This window comes from Pseudophryne corroboree, chromosome 9 (genome assembly GCF_028390025.1).
Source record: "Pseudophryne corroboree isolate aPseCor3 chromosome 9, aPseCor3.hap2, whole genome shotgun sequence".
In the NCBI taxonomy this organism is placed as follows: Eukaryota; Metazoa; Chordata; class Amphibia; order Anura; family Myobatrachidae; genus Pseudophryne; species Pseudophryne corroboree.
The window spans coordinates 104,219,202-104,242,276 of NC_086452.1; the positions used below are offsets into that span (position 1 = coordinate 104,219,202).

Consider the following 23,075-nt stretch of genomic DNA (forward strand, 5'->3'; position numbering starts at 1 on the left):
GCGGACCCAGCTTCGCCGCCTGGTGAGCGGTAACGAGCTGGGGTCCCAGCAGAACGGAGGGGGCGAGAGGCGGCCATTATCCCAAGCAGTGTGTGGTGAGATGAGAGAGGAGGGTGAAGCTATAACAGTACAACAGTATAACAGCTATAATAGTATAACAGTATACTATATAACAGTACAACAGTTTTCAGTGTAAACCTGAATACTCTAACTAGCCTAGCTAAAACACTAGTGAATATGCAATTCTGCAACACTCACCAGAAGGCAAACCAGCAGCAAGAGAGACTCAGCTAGCCTATACATCCCTATGTATACTGAACCCTCCCCTCTCTACCATTGGCTGTACTTTTCATAACATTTAGGTCCCCCCCCCCACAGGAGGTTTAACTCTCTCCATTCCTATGCCTGTCATTTCGCTCTCCTTAGTTCACATAATGCCAGGAGGTGCCCTAGCTCACATTCGGGCAGATGTACTAACCCTTTGAGAGTGAAAGTGGAGAAAGATAAACTACCAATCTATAAACTGCTATCAGAAAGTGACAGTTTAGAGCTGATTGGTTGGTACCTTATCTCTCTCCACTTTATCACTCTCTAAGACTTAATACATCTGCCCCATTACGCTACAGTCCTGGTGATATAGTTATTTGTGTGTACCAACCCCAGCATCCCTGTTTTTGTTCTGGCACTGGGTAAAACTGAGGTAAAAACTGATCCACTATGATGACATATCTTGTAATCTAACAAATCTATGGAATAAATAAGCCTCAAAAAGTCACAACGTTTGATGAAACTTCGTTTTTACTCATGCTAATCTTACTGCTTACTGCTGCGTGTAGAGTGCTATGCATTAATAAAATAGTATTTTTCCTTACAGCCAACAAGCTTTGGGGTGTATTCAATTGATGTCGGATTTGGTTGTTTCCGAGAATGCCAATCCGACTTTTTTTAAAGTCGCATTGACATTGTCGGAAACGGGGCTAAAACCCCTTGGATTTGGCTGCGAATCCGACAAAACACGTGGCTTTGCGGCAAATCCGCAGATCCACATGTTTTCCGACCTGTCAGAAAAACGTCATAGGTCGGAACACTATCCGACCTAAAAAAGTCGGAAACTGACGTCTTTCCTACAAGACGGCAGTTCCAACTACAATTGAATACATACACCCCATTATGTCAAAACATCGCATTCCTATGAAGCCCCTATTTGTAGAAATTGGGTGAGGGATTCTTGACTGGCATTCCGTTTCCTTATAATTGGATCTGCCATCCTCAGTTGCCATGGGTGAAAACTGGAAGACTCCAGATTTTAATGCTGGGGTGCTTCATTTGTGATGTAAGGAGTTTTGGAAAATGAATGTGACACCAGTACTTGTCCAATCAGATCCCTCATCTACAGCACGCACCTCCTGGTCCTGCAGTATGCATCATTTCTGTTAGTGGTCTTCTGCACTCAAGGTTGATGAAAAAGCCTGGAATTGGTGCTCTGAAAGTTGGCTGCTTCTTACCTTAGTGACATCTGTTGCTCCCTTGGATCTGGGAGAGTGGCGTTGGGCAGTACCTTCAGGAGAGGGGGAGGTTCAGGAGAAATATGAGTTAAAATTACTTTGCAGAAAGGGTAGAGGATAAGTGGAATAGCCTCCCAACGGAGGTGGTAGAGGCTAAGACGGTAGAGCAATTTAAACATGCATGTGACAGACATAAGCATATCCTTACAAAGAAATAAGGATCAAATAAGTTTTGAGATAAAAATATGGTTAAAAAAAAAGGGCAGACTAGATGGGCCAAGTGGTTCTTCTCTGAAGTCAAATTAAAATTCTTTGTTTCATCACCAATGCCACTCTCCCCGTTGAACACGTGCCTTGAGGAGCATCAGCCTACAGCTTAACACATAAGAAGCTGTTGACTGCTTTTCTTCCGTAAGTGGCCGATGCTCTATGTTTGTACATTAAAACCAATGTACAAGTGACATTATGCCACACTCGTAATATTGCACTGATAATTAAAATAGCCTTGGATACAAGCAGTAGAGGGAGCTGTTTTGTGGACTGAGCCAAAACATATGATGTAGCCTATAATTTATGTTCATTAGGAACCAGGGACATCACCAAGGTCATACTTCATATATTTATCAAGCCTCTTCTTTATTATTTTATTATTTTTTATTATTATTTATTATTTTATCAAGTAACAAGAAAAAAAGAAATCATGCGCTACAGATGTTGTATCACTTTTTATATTACAGCGTAGGGTGCCTTCTTCAGGTTTTAGTATACCCCAGTTGGATATGTTCTGTTGGGTGTGGATCATTAGATCTGCAAGCAAAAGGTGGACAGCCAATAAGTTGACCCCACAAGGTCGACATGGAAAAAGTTGACATGGTCAAAGGTCGACATGATCATTATATCGACACGAGAAAGGCAGTAGTAGAAAAGGTCGACAGGGTCAAAAGGTCGACACATGAACAGGTCGGAATGACAAAAGGTTGACACAAAAAAGGACGACACAACATTTTTATGTGTTTTTGGTGTTGTCTTCGCCGTCACAGCACAGGGAACCCCAATTAGTGTACTGCTTCCCCTCGCAGGTTACTATTCCAATTGACATTCTGCACAATCACCTCAATGCTGTGCAAGCTGAAAGGAAACTGGGTCATGCAGTCAGGTGCAACCCATCCACTCACCCCCACCCCATGCTGTCTTACTGTTCCCTGGCCACATGACATCTGTAATGCTAGGCTTTACATTCTTATAGCCAGTACTAAAAGAGTGCTTGTGTCATCATTATTATTATTTATTAATTAAAACTAATACACATTTTGACTACCGCAAAGGGGAAAGTGACATTTATTTTAATGTACCCGTGATAGAAATAGAAAATGTTAATATCCAAGTGATTGGTGCAATGAAAAAAAAAAAAACCATCACAATGTAAATGCAATATATAAAGTAGCAATCCCATTTTTAATGCCTTTTAAATACATCACAGTCACACAATGTATTTCATTCATAACTTTTGATCAGTGTGTTCACATGAAAGGAAAGTTTATAGTCAGAGGGTCTATGCTAACATGTAGCCAATCTGACAATCTAATTGTTAAAAAACACATAGGGCCTGATTTAGAGATGTACCCTAATGCGCAGTGGAAAAGAAATTGCTCCACTGCGTACAAAATTACTTATATGCCATTATCGTTACGTGCTTCCATCGCAATGGTTCATTTGTGCCTCCAATCACTGTAGCAGCCACATGCACCGCTATGCAGGGGCGAAATGCCCAAAGGTCCCCCGCAGTGGAAAGCTCCCGGTGGGCCGCTGTGCATCTGGGACCTGTTTTGTTTGTTGACATGTGAGAGGTGATGCTGCCACCATGGTTACATGGTATACCTCTAGTGCTACCTATGTGAGGGCTATGACAATTGTAAACCCATGTATGTAATTATATCTTTTGTCAGGGGCGTAGCCTCAACTTTGTGGGCCCCTTAGCAACATTTTGAAGGGGCCCCTGTCCCAATGCTTCTAGAGAGACACCTCTCCACAGCAGGTGTTACTTTTATGCCCCATAGTAATGCCCTAGTTCATATTCTGTACCATAGTAGTGCCTTAGTTAATGTTATGCCCCATAGTAGTGCCCTAGTTTATTTTATGCCCCATAGCAGTGCCCTAATTCACATTATGTCACAACCTAGTGGTGCCAGTACACATTATGCCACACAGTACCCACAATTCACATTATGAAATACAGTGTCCTCAGTTCATATTATGTCACATTAGAGTGCCCCAGTTCATATTTTGCCACAATATAGTGCTCTCCAGTTTATTTTAAACCACATTACAAAGAGAAGGTCCTGGAGCCAAAAGTAGGTATTTGTATGCCCCAAGGCAAACGTTTGTAAGCGGCACTATGTACCTCCAATGGTGGAAAATATATAGGTCACATGTAACTTTGACAGGGAAGGTGGGCCCCTCTCAGGTCTGGGCCCCATAGCAGCAGTGGTAGCTAAGCACTTGTCTTTTGTTCTTGTACAGTACTTTGTTTAATTAATATTCTCTATTTAAAATGTCTTATATTTACATGGCTAGAGAGACACTTCCGGCGGTAAGATGGCAAATTAGAAACTTGCCAGGCAAACCCTCTTCATTACACCTTTATAATTACACCCCTTTCAGCGACAGAAATCAACACATTTCTCTCAGCTCTACAGCACCTAATTACACAACCCTTTCAACAAGCAGGTCACTAATGCTAGTCAAGAAAAATGAGAAAGTACAAGAACAGTTACATCAAAACCCCAAAATAACAGAACCTCTACATAATTGGCAAATGTCTTATACAATAGCATATCGATCAAAAGTTTAAAATTCGTTGCAAAAACTGTGTTATTAATAACGCTGTATTATAGAACACTTCCTACATTCTGCAAAGTAATTACATGAAATATTGTCCCCACTGAACGAGACGGGGTGGAAAAAGAAAATTATACAAAGCAGCCATTGATTATAAATCATCATTTATTTATACGTCAAACCTTAGCGTATTTAATGTGTTTTTATATTGTTTTAAATAATAATGAGGAATACAATAAAACATGTTTAAAAATGATGGCTTAAAACTGAATATTCAAAAAGGCAGAAACTCAACAGTTTGTTTTTGGAGATGTACTTGAGACAGTTGTAAGGGCTAATTCAATATCCGTTTCATTTAGAAGGCACAAGCCCTCTGCGTATAAATTAAACTTTACTCTGGTGAAACCTCTTGGTTTTTTTTTTGGTGATTATTCATTTAGATATGCATTGGTACAATATTCCCATGCATAACACAAACCTAAAAGTAATACTGCAATAAGACTTTCAACGTAGATCTTATAAGGTAATGTGATTACGAGGAAGTCAAAGTTTAATAAATTGTGTGGAAAAGTATTGGTGGTGCTTTGAAGTCTGTCAGTAAAACCCATCTGTCTCTAAAACGGGATGTAGTTGCTTTACCCGACGGGCAGAATACCGACGCCGGAATCCCGAACGCTTACAATGCCAGCAGCCGAAATGCTAGCAAACAGGGGTAAATTCAACTGGTGGGTTTCCACTATACCCATAGAGTGGGAATAGAACCTGTGGTGAGCACAGTGACTCACCGAGCCCGCAAGATGCTCCGTTACGTTTGCCCCCCCCACCCCCGACAGCATTCTAGCGGCCGGGATCCTGTGGTCGGGATGCTGGCCTCCGGGATCCCGACTGCCGGCATTATACCTCAACCCCTAGGTATTGTGAAAGACTCATACGCTTTAAATTTAGACTATGGGGGAGATGTATCGAATTTAGGGCCTAATTCAGTAAGGATTGCAATGCAAAGCTGTTTGCAGAAGCTTTACAATTGCAATCCTTTGCAATGCACATGTAGGAGGAGGTGCATACCACCTCCTTCCTGCATTGTAATCGCATTGCATCTGTGATGAACATCGCGATCATCGGTCATCTGTCATCAGCTTACTGAGGCTTGCCATCGCAGGTGGCCATGCGAGGCCAAAGAAACTGCATCTATGACGCAGTCCTTGGACTTCACCAATCCTGGACGCTCTACTGTTTCCGCAACGCCCCTCCCTCCGAACGCCTCTGCCTATCAATCAGGCAGAGGCGCTTGCATTCCTGCAATGCCATCGCAGGACACGTTCTGCACATGTACAGAACGGGTCCTGCACGTGTATAGTCCCTCAACATCGGGGAAATGCAGTAAGAATCTCTTATGCAATCCTTACTTAATTAGGCCCTTACTACAGAAGACAGGGGGAGACGTTGCCTATAGAAACTAATCAGCTATCATTTTATAGAATGTTCTTGACAAAATATAGCGAAAACCTATCTCCAGTTGTCCACTTTAGATGGTTTGGTACATCTTCCCCATGTTCCTCACCTGGTCATGAACATCAAGAACATTTCTGTGTTACTATTTCTGATAGAAAGAAAATAAATAAATAAAAATAAAATAAAACAGGTGATAAAAATATTTCCATGCCCATACATGCAAATAATGTTAGTTGGAATATACAGTACACTAAACGGATACAGTTGAATTGGATTGCAGTACTGGTAGCATTAGATGGGATTATTGGGCAGTTGGCTGGATATCTATCTGTTTTCCTATACCCCTTCATTCAAAAACAGATTGAAAAGTGCCTAAAACAAATACAATGTTGTCTGTGATATTGTTTACACCTGTGCGCTGACCGTATAATGTGTTGTATTGAATTGTCATCCATTTTTCATCTACGGTTTTCACGCAATAACTCATGTTATTCAGTTGGTACAAATGAATAGCGGCAGTGGGATGCTTTACTGTACTACTCTTTACATTTATACAGTGTTAGTGAAAAGAGCTGTCCTGATTTTCAAGAAAAGTCAAAATATTGCTTTCCCTCCTTTATAACATGTGACTCTCCCCTGAGCAGAAGAAGGTTGTAATCGTGGTTCAACCAAAAAGTTGTTCCAACCACTTCCAACTGCTTTACAAGTGCTGTAGCATTATGGGGTCTATTTATCAAGACTCCAAAATGAAGCAAAACTTTCAGCTATTTATCAAGAAAAATTCACATGGGTTCAGCTATTTATCAAGAAAAATTCACATGGGCAGCTGAAGAATGCACAGTGGTGAGCGTAGTCTTACCGCTTACCAGGGCTGTAAGTTGTCATTTTATTGGCTCCCACATGTGCACAGTTTCAGATGAAAAAATTACCAAATAAAAACACCAAAATGTACTAAAATTACTGTGAAAGTCCTCTCCAGCGGGACAGCTGATAAAAAGCAGGAGGCCAAAACCCTGTGAAAGTGGGACTATTTGCATCTGATAAATAGATCTCTGTAGTACAGTATGGCCCAGATTTATCAAGCCTTGGAGAGTGATAAATTGCACGGTGAGAAAAGTACCAGCCAATCGGCTCCTACCTTCCATGTCACAGGCTGTGTTTGAAAAATTACAGTTAGGAGCTGATTGGTTGGTACTTCCTCACTGTGTTATTTATCACTCTCCAAGGATTGATAAATCTGGGCCCTTTGTTACCTAGATAATGCAATTAACAGGATGCATTTCTATTACACATGAAATAATACTGGCTTGAAATGCCACATGCTGTACTATTTTGTTGGTAAATGTACTGTATGTGTATATGTTAGTAGCAGTAGTAGTATATAGATATGTTATTCTTACTGTATATATCTAAATTACCTTCATCCTGTACACACTTGTCTGTATCACACAATACACAGCAAATCTCTCTGGTTATTATCACTTCATTTGGCTGCATAGATATTTGCATTCTTTCCTTCTTGCAGTTTAAACGTAACACCAAGGTTAGTAAGATGTGTCCCTAATTTCGTATTCGCTTTCCCTGACATTGACTTATTAGCTATTTTCTCACAATCTAGGCTTGACTAACCAATGTTCAGATTAGTTCTGGCTGTGTTCTCCACACATTTCGCATTGTTGTGTACTTGATATTCTTTGTATTTGTCTGTTGCTTGTTGTTGTGAGTTATCATTCAATTTATTGTTTTTTTGTTTGCAAATGCTGTATTTTGGTGTGTTTTGTTATATTATAACTCTCCAGCAGTAACTTGTCCGCTACACAAATGCAAGTATATCAAAACCGAAGCCCTCTTTTTCCCACTATAATCAGATTCCTGATGTATAATTTACAAATATCTATGTAACGTCTTTTTAATTCACCTACACATCATAATGCCACCATCCATCCCCGACCAGGAAATTACAAGAACCCTTTGGGAGGTGGAAATGTCCTACACAAGACAGCGGGGTTGACATATGCCCTCATACTGTTCCCTGTATGGCGTTATGTACACTTGGTGGCACTATATGTATATAAAACAGATAATAATAGTAAAATAATAATAATATAAACGACATACCTTTCAATAAAATCTGACACTGACTCCAACACCAATTCTAGAACAGTGTATGATGTTTCCATTGATAGTAGGGGGTAAATTTACTAAAACTTCTAAAACAGAATTGGTGATGTTGCCCATAGCAACCAATCGGAGGCTGTCTATCATTTTATAAAAGGCAATAGAAAAATGATAGACAGCATCTTATTGGTTGCTATGGGCAACATCATCAATTCTCTGTTTTAGAAGCTTTATTAAATTTACCCCTCTGAGAGTTTATACTAAATTGTTATTCCTTATCTTCTCCGTGTGTGTGTGTGTGTGTGTGTGAGTGTGTGTGTGTGTGCGTGTGTGTGTGTGTGTGTGTGTGTGTGTGTTTTTAATTACTTTTCTGTTATAAATAAGTTGTTTTAATTATATTTATATAATAATTTATATATATAATTTATTTATTTAATGATCATTTTCGTTTAAATGCTGTCTAATTGCTAATACAGGTTGAGTATCCCATATCCAAATATTCCGAAATACAGAATATTCCGAAATACGGACTTTTTTGAGTCAGAGTGAGATAGTGAAACCTTTGTTTTTTGATGGCTCAATGTACACAAACTTTGTATAATACACAAAGTTATTAAAAATATTGTATTAAATGACCTTCAGGCTGTGTGTATAAGGGCCCTCATTCCGAGTTGTTCGCTCGGAGTTTTTCATCGCATCGCAGTGAGAATTCTCTTAGTGCGCATGCGCAATGTTCGCACTGCGACTGCGCCAAGTAACTTTACTATGAAGAAAGTAAGTGTACTCACGGCATTTTCATCGCTCCGACGTTCGCATTGTGATTGACAGGAAATGGGTGTTATTGGGCGGATGCACGGCGTTTTAGGGGCGTGTGGCTGGAAACGCTACCGTTTCCGGAAAAAACGCAGGAGTGGCCGGAGAAACGATGGGAGTGCCTGGGCGAACGCTGGGTGTGTTTATGACGTCAGCCAGGAACGAAAAGCACTGAACTGATCGCACAGGCAGAGTAAGTCTGAAGCTACTCAGAAACTGCTATCTCGTTTGTAATCGCAATATTGCGCGTACGTCGGTCGCAATTTTAAGAAGCTAAGATTCACTCCCAGTAGGCGGCGGCTTAGCGTGTGTAACTCTGCTACATTCGCCTTGCGAGCGAACAACTCGGAATGAGGGCCAAGGTGTATATGAAACATAAATGAATTGTGTGAATGTAGACACACTTTGTTTAATGCACAAAGTTATAAAAAATATTGGCTAAAATGACCTTCAGGCTGTGTGTATAGGGTGTATATGAAACATAAATGCATTCTGTGCTTAGATTTAGGTCCCATCACCATGATATCTCATTATAATATGCAATTATTCCAAAATACGGAAAAATCCCATATCCAAAATACCTCTGGTCCCAAGCATTTTGGATAAGGGATACTCAACCTGTATTCAGAAGTACTTTAACACATGCCGGGTTAGTAATTCTAGATTGGAGTAGCTTTCTATTTTAAGGAGAAGCTATGGGCAAGTCTGGGTTTCCTATGTTTCCTGAAAACTATATAGGCCCATTTTTTGACCATTTCTTAGGTTTCTTAGTAACTATTAGTATATCTACCACACAGCATTTATTTATTCTGAAGTATCCAAGGTCCACACATAAAAGACTGTACATAAATTCTAGGCATGCATAGATGCTGGATAGTATAAACTTGACAGAATAGTTCAAAGCATACTTGCCAACTTTCTGTTCGCCCTCTCCAGGAGAGGGCAGTCAGGTCGGCAAAAAGGGGGGTCGTGGCATCAAGGTGCGTGGGTGCAGCAGGGGCGTGCATCATCGAGGTCCCGCCCCCGCTCTACAATGACCAGTTACCGGCTTTATAGAGTGGGGGTGGGGCTACAATGATGCAATTTGAGTCATTGCCCTGCCCACTTGCTGTAGGTGAGCGGTGGCTCAGGGATGTATGGGCAGCTGGGGGAGCTGGTCGACTGGCGTGAGCAGGCTCCGGGAGACTGTCCCTCCATTCCGGGGAAGGGGGGGGGGGGGGGCGGTAGTTCCACCCGATTTTCAGGAGTGTAGGCAAGTATAGTTCCAAGTCCTAAACCAGGAAACTTATTGGCCAACTCACTTTAATTCGGGTTGAAAGATGCTTCTGGGTAGCAGAAAGGTTGATGTATTTTAGTTACCATCATATATGTTCCGTGGAAGCAGACATATTGGGGGTGGGGCATTTCTTTGACTCTGTGGTTGTGAAGTCATTCTGTTGCAATGTGTATCTTCACTCATAAGAGTGTGCAGGAAAATGGGCCTATTCATTATCAGTAATGGGCTCGTTAAACATGTAGAAATGCTATTTTCCATGTTTTATGTAACAGGCCCTTTCATTATTGGGGGCCTGATAACGAATAGGCCCCTAAGTTATAATATGTCAGTCAGCAAAGAATCACAGAGACATGCTGTGCTATATTTGTTATCTGAACCAATATTCATTGGAATCTTGTCTAGTCATTTACTAAGATCAGTTAACAAATCAAGTAATGTAAAGCAAATGAATTTTATTTCAAAACTGAAAATAACACATGAAAGCAAAAGATAGATATGGTAGAAACAAGTTGATAGAAAATCTTTAGCCACCGCTTTATAACTATGGTGGTCATTCCGAGTTGTTCGCTCGTTGCCGATTTTCGCTATGCTGCGATTTGTTGCTAAATGCGCATGGTACGCAGCGCGCATGCGCTAAGTTATTTAACTAAAAACTTAGCAGTTTTGCTGGTGTTCGTGCGGCGCTTTTCAGTCGCACTGCTGATCGGTAAATGATTGACAGGAAAGGGGCGTTTCTGGGTGGTAACTAAGCGTTTTCCGGGAGTGTGCTAAAAAACGCAGGCATGTCAGGGAAAAATGCGGGAGTGTCTGGAGAAACGGGGGAGTGGCTGGCCGAACGCAGGGCGTGTTTGTGACGTCAAACCAGGAACTAAACGGACTGAGCTGATCGCAATCTAGGAGTAGGTCTGGAGCTACTCAGAAACTGCAAAGAATTATTTAGTAGCAGTTCTGCTAATCTTTCGTTCGCTATTCTGCTATGCTAAGATACACTGCCAGAGGGCGGCCTAGCGTTTGCAATGCTGCTAAAAGCAGCTAGCGAGCGAACAACTCGGAATGAGGGCCTATATGAAATATTCTGCCAATAAAAAGCAAAGTGTGGTAAATAATGAAGTACATAAATTCATAATGGGGACACAGAAATATACCCAACTGAGCCCAGGCTTAGAGAATTCACTTATCCATAATGTGAGTCACATGCTTACAATTTAAACATGAGCGAATACAAAAGACTAATACGTATGGGCTACATTTGAATGTAGAGTGAATATTTGATGCCATTACTGTATATATTTTTATGAAGCAATTTATCTGCATATTGGTATAGACATGCTTAGTAATCAGTAGGCTAAATGGCAAAGAAAGAATTGTATACAGTCAGATGTATGAACTTGTTTATATATAGAGGTTCATTTGCATATCTACCTACCGGGATGTAATCAAAAGGTCGGCACACCACAATCTTGACAGTTAAGATGTTGACATTGTTAAAATGTTGACAGGCAATGTTTTGACATTCTGAAAAAAATTGACATTAGGATTAGGCTGATGGTGTGGGGTGCTAAGGGTTAGGCTGAGGATTGGAGAGTTAGGATTAGGCTGAGGGGGTGGGGTGGTTAGGGTTAGGCTGAAGGTGTGAGGGGTTAGGGTTAGGCTGAGCGTGTGGGGTGGTTAGGGTTAGGCTGAGGGTGTGAGGGGTTAGGGTTAGGCTGAGAGTGTGGGGTGGTTAGGGTTAGGCTGAGAGTGTGGGGTGGTTAGGGTTAGGATGAGGGTGTGGGGTGGTTTGGGTTAGGCTGAGGATGTGAGGAGTTAGGGTTAAGATGAGAGTGTGGGGTGATTAGGGTTAGACAGAGGGTGTGGGGGATTAGGTTGAGGGTGTGGGGGGTTAGGCTTAGGCTGCAGGTGGAGGTTATGGTTAGGCTGCGGAGGGGGGTGTTAGGGTTATGCACTAGAGGGCAGGTTAGGGAGTAGGGATTAGGGATAGTGGAGAAATATTTACCAACACTCTGGGGTATTGGAGTCTAATCCGGAAGTGACAGTCACATGACCGACAGGACCCAGAAGATGCTTCTGGAGCCGCTGCATCTGCCAGGAGAAAGTTAGTCACTGCCCGGCCACTGTGGATGATATATCAACGTTCCTTCATGTCGACATTTCATTGATGTCTACGTGATGAGTATTGGCATGTCATGTTCCCTGGAGGCAAGTACTAATTACCCAAGCCTGGTTTTGTTTAATGGGGTTTGTCAAATACTCAGGCCAACTGGGGAAGGAGGGGGGGGGGGGGCTGCATAATAGTTTACATTTATTTTTTTGTTCCAGGTGGGTATGGCAATGTCCCCATTATTTGGCCATGCTTCCTCCATTACCTGAGCCCGTGATTGCTGCCTATGGCCCTGAACATGCCTTGCGCTTCCAAAGGAGGTCCCTGTTTCTTTCACTACCTAACACAGCGGCTTCCTACTTGCCTGTATTTCCCTGCCAGCAACAGGCTGGGTCTGCAAACCTGCCCTGGAATTATGTCACAACAAAGGGGTGAAGCAGCACCTTATGGTACATGGCCATGCTTCACAAACCTATGCTGCAAGTCATGGGGCATGGTCTCATGGCATGCCCCTCTCTGTGCATGCGGGCTGAGTAACAGAGCTCCTTGGCCAAGCCTTCATGGGGCCGGCCCAACCTATCCAGCCATCGGCCCTTCTGCTATTTATAAGAAGTGCTAGAAGGTCAGTCCAGTCCTGCCCCTATCCATTATGCTAATAAATGCCTACCTATCCTCTCTAACATAGCCACACTATTGGATGGGTCACTGCCTCCCAGAAGATCACCATACTCACTGAAATACTGCTGATGTGCTACACTGAGCACACCCAGCCTCCTCCAACTTCTAAGCTGTGAGGTGCTCAGGTTGTAGACAAATATACTTAAAAAATAATTAATCAGTTCCTATTAGCATAAACAAGAGTCACACAAGAAGCAAAAAGCTAAAAAGGGATCCTGCACATAAGAATTTCTAAGTGGTCAAGACAAAGGTCTCAGTGATTGACACAGGTTTTTCGTGTTTTATCTTTAAATGGATATTTTTGTGTGCTCTTCCAACACCAAGAGGTGGAATTCAACAAGCCACAAGATTCCATCATAATCTTGCTCCGTACTTCATCTCTGATTGTCTGATCAGAGTAACCTCACTCATTTTTGCTCACACCACATAGCGGTGCAAACAATGGCTTCCTCCCAGGATTACCCGCAATGTGGGCAGCTGTCAATCAAAATCTTGCCTTATTTATTTTTGTTTCTTACACCCTGTGAAGTCTCAGGCACTGTATGGCTACCCTACCACCACCATGTGTAAGAGACAGGCATTCTTTGAGGGCCTTTCAGCTAAGCGTCAGATGACCCTGTGACTTTTTGTACAGCAATCGGTTTTCGTGATTACTCTGTAATCATTGTTCCATGACATAATTATGTAAATTGAATAATGCCCACCAGGGCTATAATTTAACATTATTTTCACAAACTGCTCTGGTGTCACACAGCTTTCCATTGGCAAGCGTTAGATTTCATATTTTTTTTACAGCAGACTGATATCCTAATTACATTTTATTTGTGCACATATATTCTCTTTTAGCTTTTTAGTGTTCTGTTGCTTCACATGATACTGTTATAATCTTAGCAGCATGTAATGTGAAAAAATATCTTTAGCTAATTAGTGTCTGGTGCAGTAAATTCATTAAATATTTACCAAATATGTAAGTGATGCATAATATTCTATGTTTATGTTAATATGCTGTATTCTCAGTTAATGTTTTATGTATGGATGTACTGTATATATGTGTTTACATGACAGACTGAAATGGGTATAGCAAAAAGCAAAATATGAAATTAATTCATGGTGAAATATTCAGCACATGGCAGAAAAGTCCAGTTTCATGCACTTGATATAAAACGCAAAACATGGAGAGCACATCAAACAAACCAAGGTGTAATACTGCTAGAAGGCAACATGAGATGAGCAAAGTTTTCCAAAAATATTTACCTTAATCTTCAAATGGAGGTCTGCGGCGCAGGTCAAACGTAATGCGCACAAATCTCACGGGTTTAAGCATATTGTGCATGCGCCAATGAAATAACATGCACCGCACCCTGCAATTTCACCCTGCATGCCCCCTTTTAAGTGAGCCAGGTAGGCACCCTGCAGTCTAGACAGCTGCTCACAGTGTTCTGAGGACACTGCACTTCCTGGTGCTGGTAGCCACACTCCCTATATGTGACATCATGCGCTCAGGGTGCGGGCCAGCACAGGACACATTTACAAATAAATTAGCTACAACATAGCATGTACAATAATGAATTAAGGGCCTGATTCAGAGATGTATGTAGACCCAATGGCTTACATACATCTGCAATTGTGGGGCGGCTGCGCATGCGCAGAATGGGTTCTGTGAACTCGCATGCAGTGCCCCCAAGCGCATCCTGGCTGACTGTCTGCTTTTGGTAGCAAGGGGTGGGCTGAGCTGGGTGGTGTCATCCCCGTTTTCTGGGAGTGGCTAGACCAGTGGCTTTGCCCTTGGGTGCTTTACTGGCCCCAGCAATGTGAACAATCAGCTATCCTGCATATCCAAAGGATTACTCAGATAGCCAATGTTCACGCAAGTGATCCGATGCTTCATCTTAGCACGCAGCAGCAGATCACACAGGCATGCAGGGGGCGTCTATTTACTCAAGACACGTCCTGCTGCTTATGCATATTTTCGTTCAGCAGCTGGATCCACAGACTCAGCTGCTGTACAAACTGCATCCATCTCTAAATCAGGACTTAAGTGCTTTCAACTAGAGGGGCCAATATCCAGGTCGCGTTTACATGAACATACCCTTACTCTACGCTTTTCCCCTGTTACGCCCCTCCAAGTGTAAGGAGTCGTAAGTCTAAGAGGTATCAAAATCTGCATTTGGACTAGGGTTTGCAATCAGTACCACACCCATCGATGGTTGCCATCAGTGGGTGTTTTAGCTGGAACCATCGATGGTTAGAAACTATGCTATCGTATTCCATCGATGGTTCCCGTTATTGAATAATTGCACATGCGCAGAAGAGGCTTTTGTTGGAGAACGTCAGCCAGCAAAAGTTTCCTCTGCGCATGATCCCTCGGCAGCTGGCTCTGGCTTAGCTGTGCAGTGCGAGTTCTAATTACTGACTTAGTTGCTGATTTTAAATCATTGATGGTCGATGGCCATCCCTAATTTGGACACATTTTGTGCAAATAAAACAGACATCAGTCAGGGGCATCATTAGGGTCAATGACACCTGGTGCGCTAAACAGCCTCGCCTTTCACGTGCGCAAAATGCATGTGTGACCAAAAGGGGTGTGGACTCACAGGAAGGTGTCTGGCCTCGTGAACCAAAGTCTTTTTCACCATTCTAGGTTCATGTTCAGCATTCCCGGAGATGCTGGCTTCTCCTTAGTGAGAGGAGCCGGGAGCTGCATGATAATTTCACAGTGCAGCACCTGGCTCCCTGAGGAGCTGGCATTTTGGTGTCACCCCTCGGAGGGTGACACTTGGGTGCTGTCTGAAGTTCTGGACCCCTCTAGTGACGCCTCTGCATTATGAGACTATGAGCATGATAATGAAACCCCTGTCGTTGTATATCTCAGGAGGTGAGAAGAAACCACCATCCGATATCAGATTATCCATGTGTACGGCCTTGTCTTACGTGCCTGTAGTTTTGGGGCTTAAATGAATCATAGATAACAGTGTATATTAGCTCTTGTTGGAAGTCTTGGGGATGAGACAAAATACACATCAAGGAGTAGATCACCCAATACAGTCAAGAGGCATCTAACTGTGTTAGGGTCTCCTGCCCTGTGCTGCCACGTCGTCATGGCAACCGGGAGACAAGTGCTAGCGGAGTAACCTGAGCGCAGCTGATACTCCGGTTCGGGTCTTTTGCTATGCAGTGGTTACAGGCAGGGGATCCGGTGCTGGTTTTTGTGCTCACAGTCTGTGAGGTCTGAGGGGGGCGTGGACAGCACCTGCTTTATAAGGCCTCTTCTCAGGTTAAGCAGATGCTGCTGAATCTTTGTTGGTTAGTCAGTTCCTGAAAGTTAGCCAGTACTGTGTAGCTTTGTATTTGTTGTTGCTTACTGCAAATAGGCCTGGGGATTTGGTACTACACTCTGCCAATCCAGACCTAGCAGTAAGACTGGAGTCAGTCATTTAGCCTGCTGAGGTTCTTTTGCTATTCTGTGAACCCAGCAGGTTTGTGGCTGTACTTTCAGACCTGCCTGCATAATCCTCTCTCACTGTGCAGGGCGTCCATGTGTCAGTTTAGTGGCAGTAAGCTGAACCTGGGCCCTGCAAGTGAGAATTAGGATTGTGGAGACTCTCCTTGTGTCTATTATTCCATCTCTGACCAAGGAGTTTACTGCCACACCCGTTGGTAACCCTTTAGGGTTTTGCTGTTGCCCTTAGCAACAGCATTTCGGGTTCTCTACGTATTAAAACACAACATCTTGCTTTTTCCATCTGAGCATTTCTAATACTAGGGAGACACCCAGTTTCTTAGCCTCTGGGCTTCTCTGTTCACTCTGTGTTGGTTTTGTTACCCTATCACCTTCTGTGTACGTTATGTCATATTTCCCAGTTTGTCTGTGAGTTCATTTGTTTTGCATCCCTCTCTGTTCAGACACCAGTACATTCCTGCAGGCACTGGTGTGCATAACAGTTCAAACACCAGTACATTCCTGCAGGCACTGGTGTGCATAACATATTCAGCAGCCCAATACTCCTGTTGAAATTTTGTGGGAATATGGAGCATACCCCTCAAAATACGTTGCTACTGGTGGTCGATCAGGTGCAGGTCCTGACTCGTCAATTTAATGATTTGTCCATTAAAATGCACACCTCCCAGGCCGCTGGCGGAGCTCCCGCAGCAGCAGCACCTTCAGGGGTTAAGGAGCCGAAAGTAAATCTTCCGGATCGTTTTTCTGGAGATCGCTCGCAGTTCTTTTGTTTCAAGGAGAGCTGCAAGTTATATTTCCAGCTTAGGCCTCAGTCTTCTGGGTCAGAGATTCAGCGGGTGGGTATAGTGATTTCCTTGCTACAAGGAGACCCACAGGTCTGGGCATATGGGTTGCAGCCTGACTGTCCGTCGCTTAAAAGTGTTGATGCTTTTTTTACGGCACTGGGCATGTTGTATGATGACCCTGACAAGACGGCCTCAGCCGAGGCTCAGATTTCGATCCTTAAGCAAGGGCGAATGCCAGTTGAGGTTTACTGTACGGAGTTTCGGAGGTTGGCCCATGATACCCAGTGGAATGACCCAGCCCTGAGACACCAGTACGGAAGAGGTCTTTCTAACCAGATAAAAGACCAACTGGTACAATATCCCTTGCCTGATAGCTTGGATCAGCTCATGCAGTTATCCATCCGGGTGGATAGACGGCTGAGAGAGATTAGGCTTGAAAGGGAGACCGAGGTTTCCTTCTTTCCCAAGGGAACCTCAGACTCTGAGGAATTTTCCGAGGAGCCTATGCAGATTGGGGCTACCCGCCTCTCCTCGCGTGAGAAGACGCGGAGGAGACAGCAGGGGTTGTGTTTGTACTGTGGGAATAAGGGTCATGTGGTAGTATCATGCCCAGAAAAGCTGGAAAACTTCAGGGCCTGAGGGTGATGGGAAATATCCTGTCAGGCCAGAAGTCAGAATTTCCCAAGAAGACTTTTATCATTCCGGTGACCTTGAAGATCCTCGGTCAAACTGTCAAGACTGAGGCCTTTGTGGACAGTGGGGCCGACGGGGTTTTTATGGACCGCCAATTCGCCCTGAAACACTCTGTTTCCTTAGTACCCTTGGCGTCGGAAATTGAGATTTGTGGGTTAAACGGGGAACCATTATCCCAGGGTAAAATTACCTCTTGCACTAGCCAGATTTCTTTGTTTATTGGAGCCACACACTCTGAAAAATTGTCCTTTCATGTGACTGTCTGTACTTTTGCCCCATTGGTGTTGGGGTTACCCTGGTTAAGGGCCCACAATCCTCAATTTGACTGGGTCTCTGGGGAGATTCTTAGTTGGGGTACTGATTGTTTCAGGAGTTGCTTGAGCCTTCCAGTCAGGCTCTCGCAGCTAAGTTTGCCAGGATTGCCAGGGTGTTATGCAGATTTTGCGGACGTGTTCTCCAAAAAAGTTGCAGAGGTACTACCTCCCCATCGCCCCTATGACTGTGCCATTGATTTGTTGCCGAATGCTAAGCTTCCCAAGAGCAGGTTGTACTCCCTGTCACGTCCTGAGACTCAGGCTATGGCAGAGTACATTCAGGAGAACTTGGCTAAAGGATTTATCAGACCTTCACAGTCTCCAGTTGGGTCGGGGTTCTTCTTCGTGGGTAAAAAGGACGGTTCATTGCGACTCTGCATCGACTTCAGGGAATTGAACCGTATCAAGATTAAAAACTCATACCCACTGCCTCTCATTTCGGTCTTGTTTGACCAGCTTCGTACTGCCACCATTTTTTCTAAGATTGACCTACGCGGTGCGTACAATCTAATCCGAATAAGAGAGGGGGATGAATGGAAGACTGCCTTTAATACCCACTCAGGGCATTATGAATATTTGGTGATGCCTTTTGGGCTCTGTAATGCCCCGGCAGTCTTCCAGGATTTCATGAACGATGTGCTCAGGGAATATTTGGATAGATTCTTAGTTGTATACTTAGATGACATCCTAATCTTCTCCCATTCCCTGGAGGAACATCGGAAGCATGTACGCTTAGTCCTCCAGAAACTCAGAGACCACCGGCTTGGGGCGAAGCTGGAGAAGTGCGAATTTGAAGTTCAGCAAATCGCATTTCTAGGATATATTATCTCCCCAGAAGGTTTCCAAATGGAGGGTTCCAAGGTACAGGCAGTCCTGGATTGGGTGCAGCCCACTAGTTTGAAGGCGCTTCAGCGTTTCCTGGGCTTTGCAAATTTTTATAGACGATTTATCGCTGGATTTTCGTCTATATAGTGGCGCCCTTGGTGGCACTCACTAAGAAAGGGGCGGATGTTGCTCACTGGTCTCGTGAGGCCAAAGCGGCTTTTGCCCGTCTCAAAAGGGCATTTGTCTCGGCCAAGGTGCTGCGACACCCAGATCCAGAGCGTCCTTTTGTGGTGGAGGTGGATGCCTCTGAGATGGGTATTGGGGCAGTGCTCTCTCAGATGGGAGTGTCTGATAATCGCCTTCATCCCTGTGCTTACTTTTCCCATAAATTTTCGCCTGCCGAGATGAATTATGACGTGGGTAACCGGGAATTGTTGGCTATTAAGGATGCACTCGAGGAGTGGAGACACTGGCTTGAGGGGGCTAAGTTTGTGGTCTCAATTCTCACCGACCATAAGAATTTGGCATATTTAGAGTCAGCGAAGCGTCTCAATGCCAGGCAGGCACGATGGGCTTTGTTTTTTGCTCGCTTTAATTTTTTGATAACATATCGCCCTGGGTCAAAAAACATCAAGGCTGATGCGCTCTCGCTGAGTTTTGCTCCAATCCAGGAGACCACCGAGGAGCCGTTGCCCATTGTGTCCCCATCATGTATTAAAGTGGGCATTACCCAGGACCTCTTGTCATTAGTCCTTAGAGCACAGGAGCAGGCTCCTCCAGACCTTCCGGTAGGTCTTTTGTTTGTGCCTCCTAGGTTAAGACAGCGAGTGTTCCTGGAATTCCATGCCAAGAAGTCGGCAGGTCACCCGGGTATTGCCAGAACTCGGGAGTTGCTATCTAGGGCGGTGTGGTGGCCCTCGGTGGCTAAGGATGTGGATCAGTGGGTTCGGGCATGTGACATCTGTGCCCGAAATAAGACTCCTAGAGGGGTTCCTGTTGGCCCATTACATCCACTCTCTATTCCATCTAAGCCATGGACCCACATTTCAATGGATTTTGTTGTGGACTTGCCCAAATCCTCGGGGATGACAGCCATCTGGGTTGTCGTTGACAGGTTTTCGAAGATGGCGCACTTCATTCCACTGGTTGGGCTGCCATCGGCCAGACGCCTGTCTGAATTATTTATGCTGCATGTTGTGCGTCTCCACGGGTTGCCACTTGATGTGGTCTCTGACCGCGGATCCCAGTTTGTGGCCAAATTCTGGAGGGCATTTTGTTCCGATCTCCAGATTTCTGTCAGCTTGTCGTCAGGCTACCATCCGCAGTCTAATGGGCAGACTGAAAGGGTGAACCAGTCCTTGGAGCAGTTCCTCAGGTGTTATGTCTCCAAGTGTCAGACTGACTGGGTTGCTCATCTGTCAATGGCGGAGTTTGCCTATAACAACGCGGCTCACTCTGCTACAGGGATCTCTCCCTTCCTTTGTGTGTATGGGCATCATCCAAAGGCCAATTCTTTTGACCCCCTGGACTCCACGCCTGGTGGTTCCTCTGTCGTTTCGGTCCTTAGAGGTATTTGGAGGAAAGTGAAGAAAGCCCTTGTGTCTGTGTCATTAGTGACCAAAAGGGTTTTTGATAAGCGGAAAAGACCCTGCAGCTTCAAATTAGGAGACTTCGTCTGGTTGTCTACCAAGAATTTGAAGTTGAGACAGCCATCTCATAAGTTAGGCCCCCGGTTCATCGGCCTTTATAAGATCACCAGGGTTATCAATCCGGTGGCATTTCAGTTAGATCTGCCCCGTTCTTTGGGTATCAATAAAACATTTCATTGTTCCCTTTTAAAACGGGCGATTAGTAATCCTTCTTCCAGAGGAAGACCTTCCCCTCTTCTGATACGTGGCCAGAGGGAGTTTGTTGTTGAAAGGATTCTTGACTCCAAGATGGTTCGGGGTCGGCTGTCATTTTTGGTGCACTGGAAGGGGTATGGCCCGGAGGAGCGGTCGTGGGTGCGCAGTTGTGATCTTCATGCCCCCAGACTGATACGCTCTTTCTTCTCGCAGTTCCCCGATAAACCCGGTGGTAGGGGTTCTTTGACCCCTCATCAGAGGGGGGGTACTGTTAGGGTCTCCTGCCCTGTGCTGCCACGTCGTCATGGCAACCGGGAGACAAGTGCTAGCGGAGTAACCTGAGCGCAGCTGATACTCCGGTTCGGGTCTTTTGCTATGCAGTGGTTACAGGCAGGGGATCCGGTGCTGGTTTTTGTGCTCACAGTCTGTGAGGTCTGAGGGGGGCGTGGACAGCACCTGCTTTATAAGGCCTCTTCTCAGGTTAAGCAGATGCTGCTGAATCTTTGTTGGTTAGTCAGTTCCTGAAAGTTAGCCAGTACTGTGTAGCTTTGTATTTGTTGTTGCTTACTGCAAATAGGCCTGGGGATTTGGTACTACACTCTGCCAATCCAGACCTAGCAGTAAGACTGGAGTCAGTCATTTAGCCTGCTGAGGTTCTTTTGCTATTCTGTGAACCCAGCAGGTTTGTGGCTGTACTTTCAGACCTGCCTGCATAATCCTCTCTCACTGTGCAGGGCGTCCATGTGTCAGTTTAGTGGCAGTAAGCTGAACCTGGGCCCTGCAAGTGAGAATTAGGATTGTGGAGACTCTCCTTGTGTCTATTATTCCATCTCTGACCAAGGAGTTTACTGCCACACCCGTTGGTAACCCTTTAGGGTTTTGCTGTTGCCCTTAGCAACAGCATTTCGGGTTCTCTACGTATTAAAACACAACATCTTGCTTTTTCCATCTGAGCATTTCTAATACTAGGGAGACACCCAGTTTCTTAGCCTCTGGGCTTCTCTGTTCACTCTGTGTTGGTTTTGTTACCCTATCACCTTCTGTGTACGTTATGTCATATTTCCCAGTTTGTCTGTGAGTTCATTTGTTTTGCATCCCTCTCTGTTCAGACACCAGTACATTCCTGCAGGCACTGGTGTGCATAACAGTTCAAACACCAGTACATTCCTGCAGGCACTGGTGTGCATAACAAACTGAAAGTGTGAGGGAGTCTGCAAGAACATAAGACACTTGTCACAGATATTTACATCTCTTTCATTAAACACTAAATTGACTTTGGCAAATCAGTAATGTCATTTTTGGTCCTCTGCCTGCATTGAGATTCCCTTTTAGCATGTCTTTGCAGGAGCTAACACTTAACTACAGGAGTTCTACAGTCAAATCTAATTCTTTCTGGTTTCAAAATATAAAGTGATATCAAAACATATCAATATATACTGACTCTGCCAAGAAGTAATTGCACCAAGAACTTGCTCTACTGTTGTCTATGCAAATTAATGTTACAAAGGGCTTTCTTTTGGCTGCTGTCTCCTGAGGGCAGTGTAGCATCTCCATGACCTCTCACAGATATTGCTATGGGGCATGGTGATGCTGTGTTCCTCCTTTGTATCCTTCCATATACTGGAGAGTTATTGCTCATACGGTGCACATTTTAGGTGACGTACTGTAGGATGCTCTTTAGGTAAGTTGTAGTTATATAGAGTCTTTAGCTTTATCACTGACAACAGGGATCTGAAAGAGGTTGTTAACCGTATAGTTGTTGCCATATGGTGCGTAGGGGTGGGGAACCTTTGGTCCTGTTGTTGAACTACACATACCAGCATGCCCTGCTAAAGTTTTGCTGTTTGGCCATGCTAAAACTGTTGCAGGGCATGCTGGGATGTGTAGTTCAACAACAGCTAGAGGGCCGCAGGTTCCCCACCCCTTGTTCTCCTTACTCAGCGCCTGTCACTCAGGGAGATTTATCTGCCTTTCTAAACAGGACAAGTAGAGGGAATGCTCATAGCAACCAATAATATTTCAGACGTCATTTATTTAGGTTCGTTTACAAAATGATAGCTGGAATCCGGTTGCTAAGGTCAACATCTCCACTCTTCTTTTGTAGGTTTGCTACTGTACATCTCCCAGTCTGTATCAGTGAAGCCCTGGGAACTGCACAGTGAGACATTATTCTCAATAGGAAGACATGAGCTTAATTGACCACTGTTTTGGGGGCTGATTCTTTCCCAGCTGTAATACAGCTTTTCACATAATCAGGACAGGTGTGGCTTGAGTCATAGGTCACCCTACTGCTCTGGGCCTCAGGCAGCCTGCCAGCTGCATTATATAATCCACCACTGCCAGGACCCAGGGCAGAACTACACCCAGGCCAAT

General features: G+C 44.1%; 1 protein-coding gene and 1 long non-coding RNA gene across 5 annotated transcripts in view; one reads left to right on the forward strand and one right to left on the reverse strand.

The window, feature by feature from the left end:
- The window catches only part of BRINP2 (BMP/retinoic acid inducible neural specific 2), a 388,544-nt gene that overhangs the window by 72,813 nt on the left and 292,656 nt on the right, over positions 1-23,075 (forward strand). The window lies entirely within an intron of this gene.
- Positions 4,546-23,075, reverse strand: part of LOC134956747 (uncharacterized) — a 42,042-nt gene continuing 23,512 nt past the window's right edge. Inside the window, exons 2-4 of the long non-coding RNA XR_010186144.1 lie at positions 11,999-12,084; positions 11,429-11,517; positions 4,546-5,943 (exon numbers count right to left, since the gene is read on the reverse strand). This is a non-coding gene — a long non-coding RNA (uncharacterized LOC134956747). The remainder of the gene's footprint in view (positions 5,944-11,428; positions 11,518-11,998; positions 12,085-23,075) is intronic.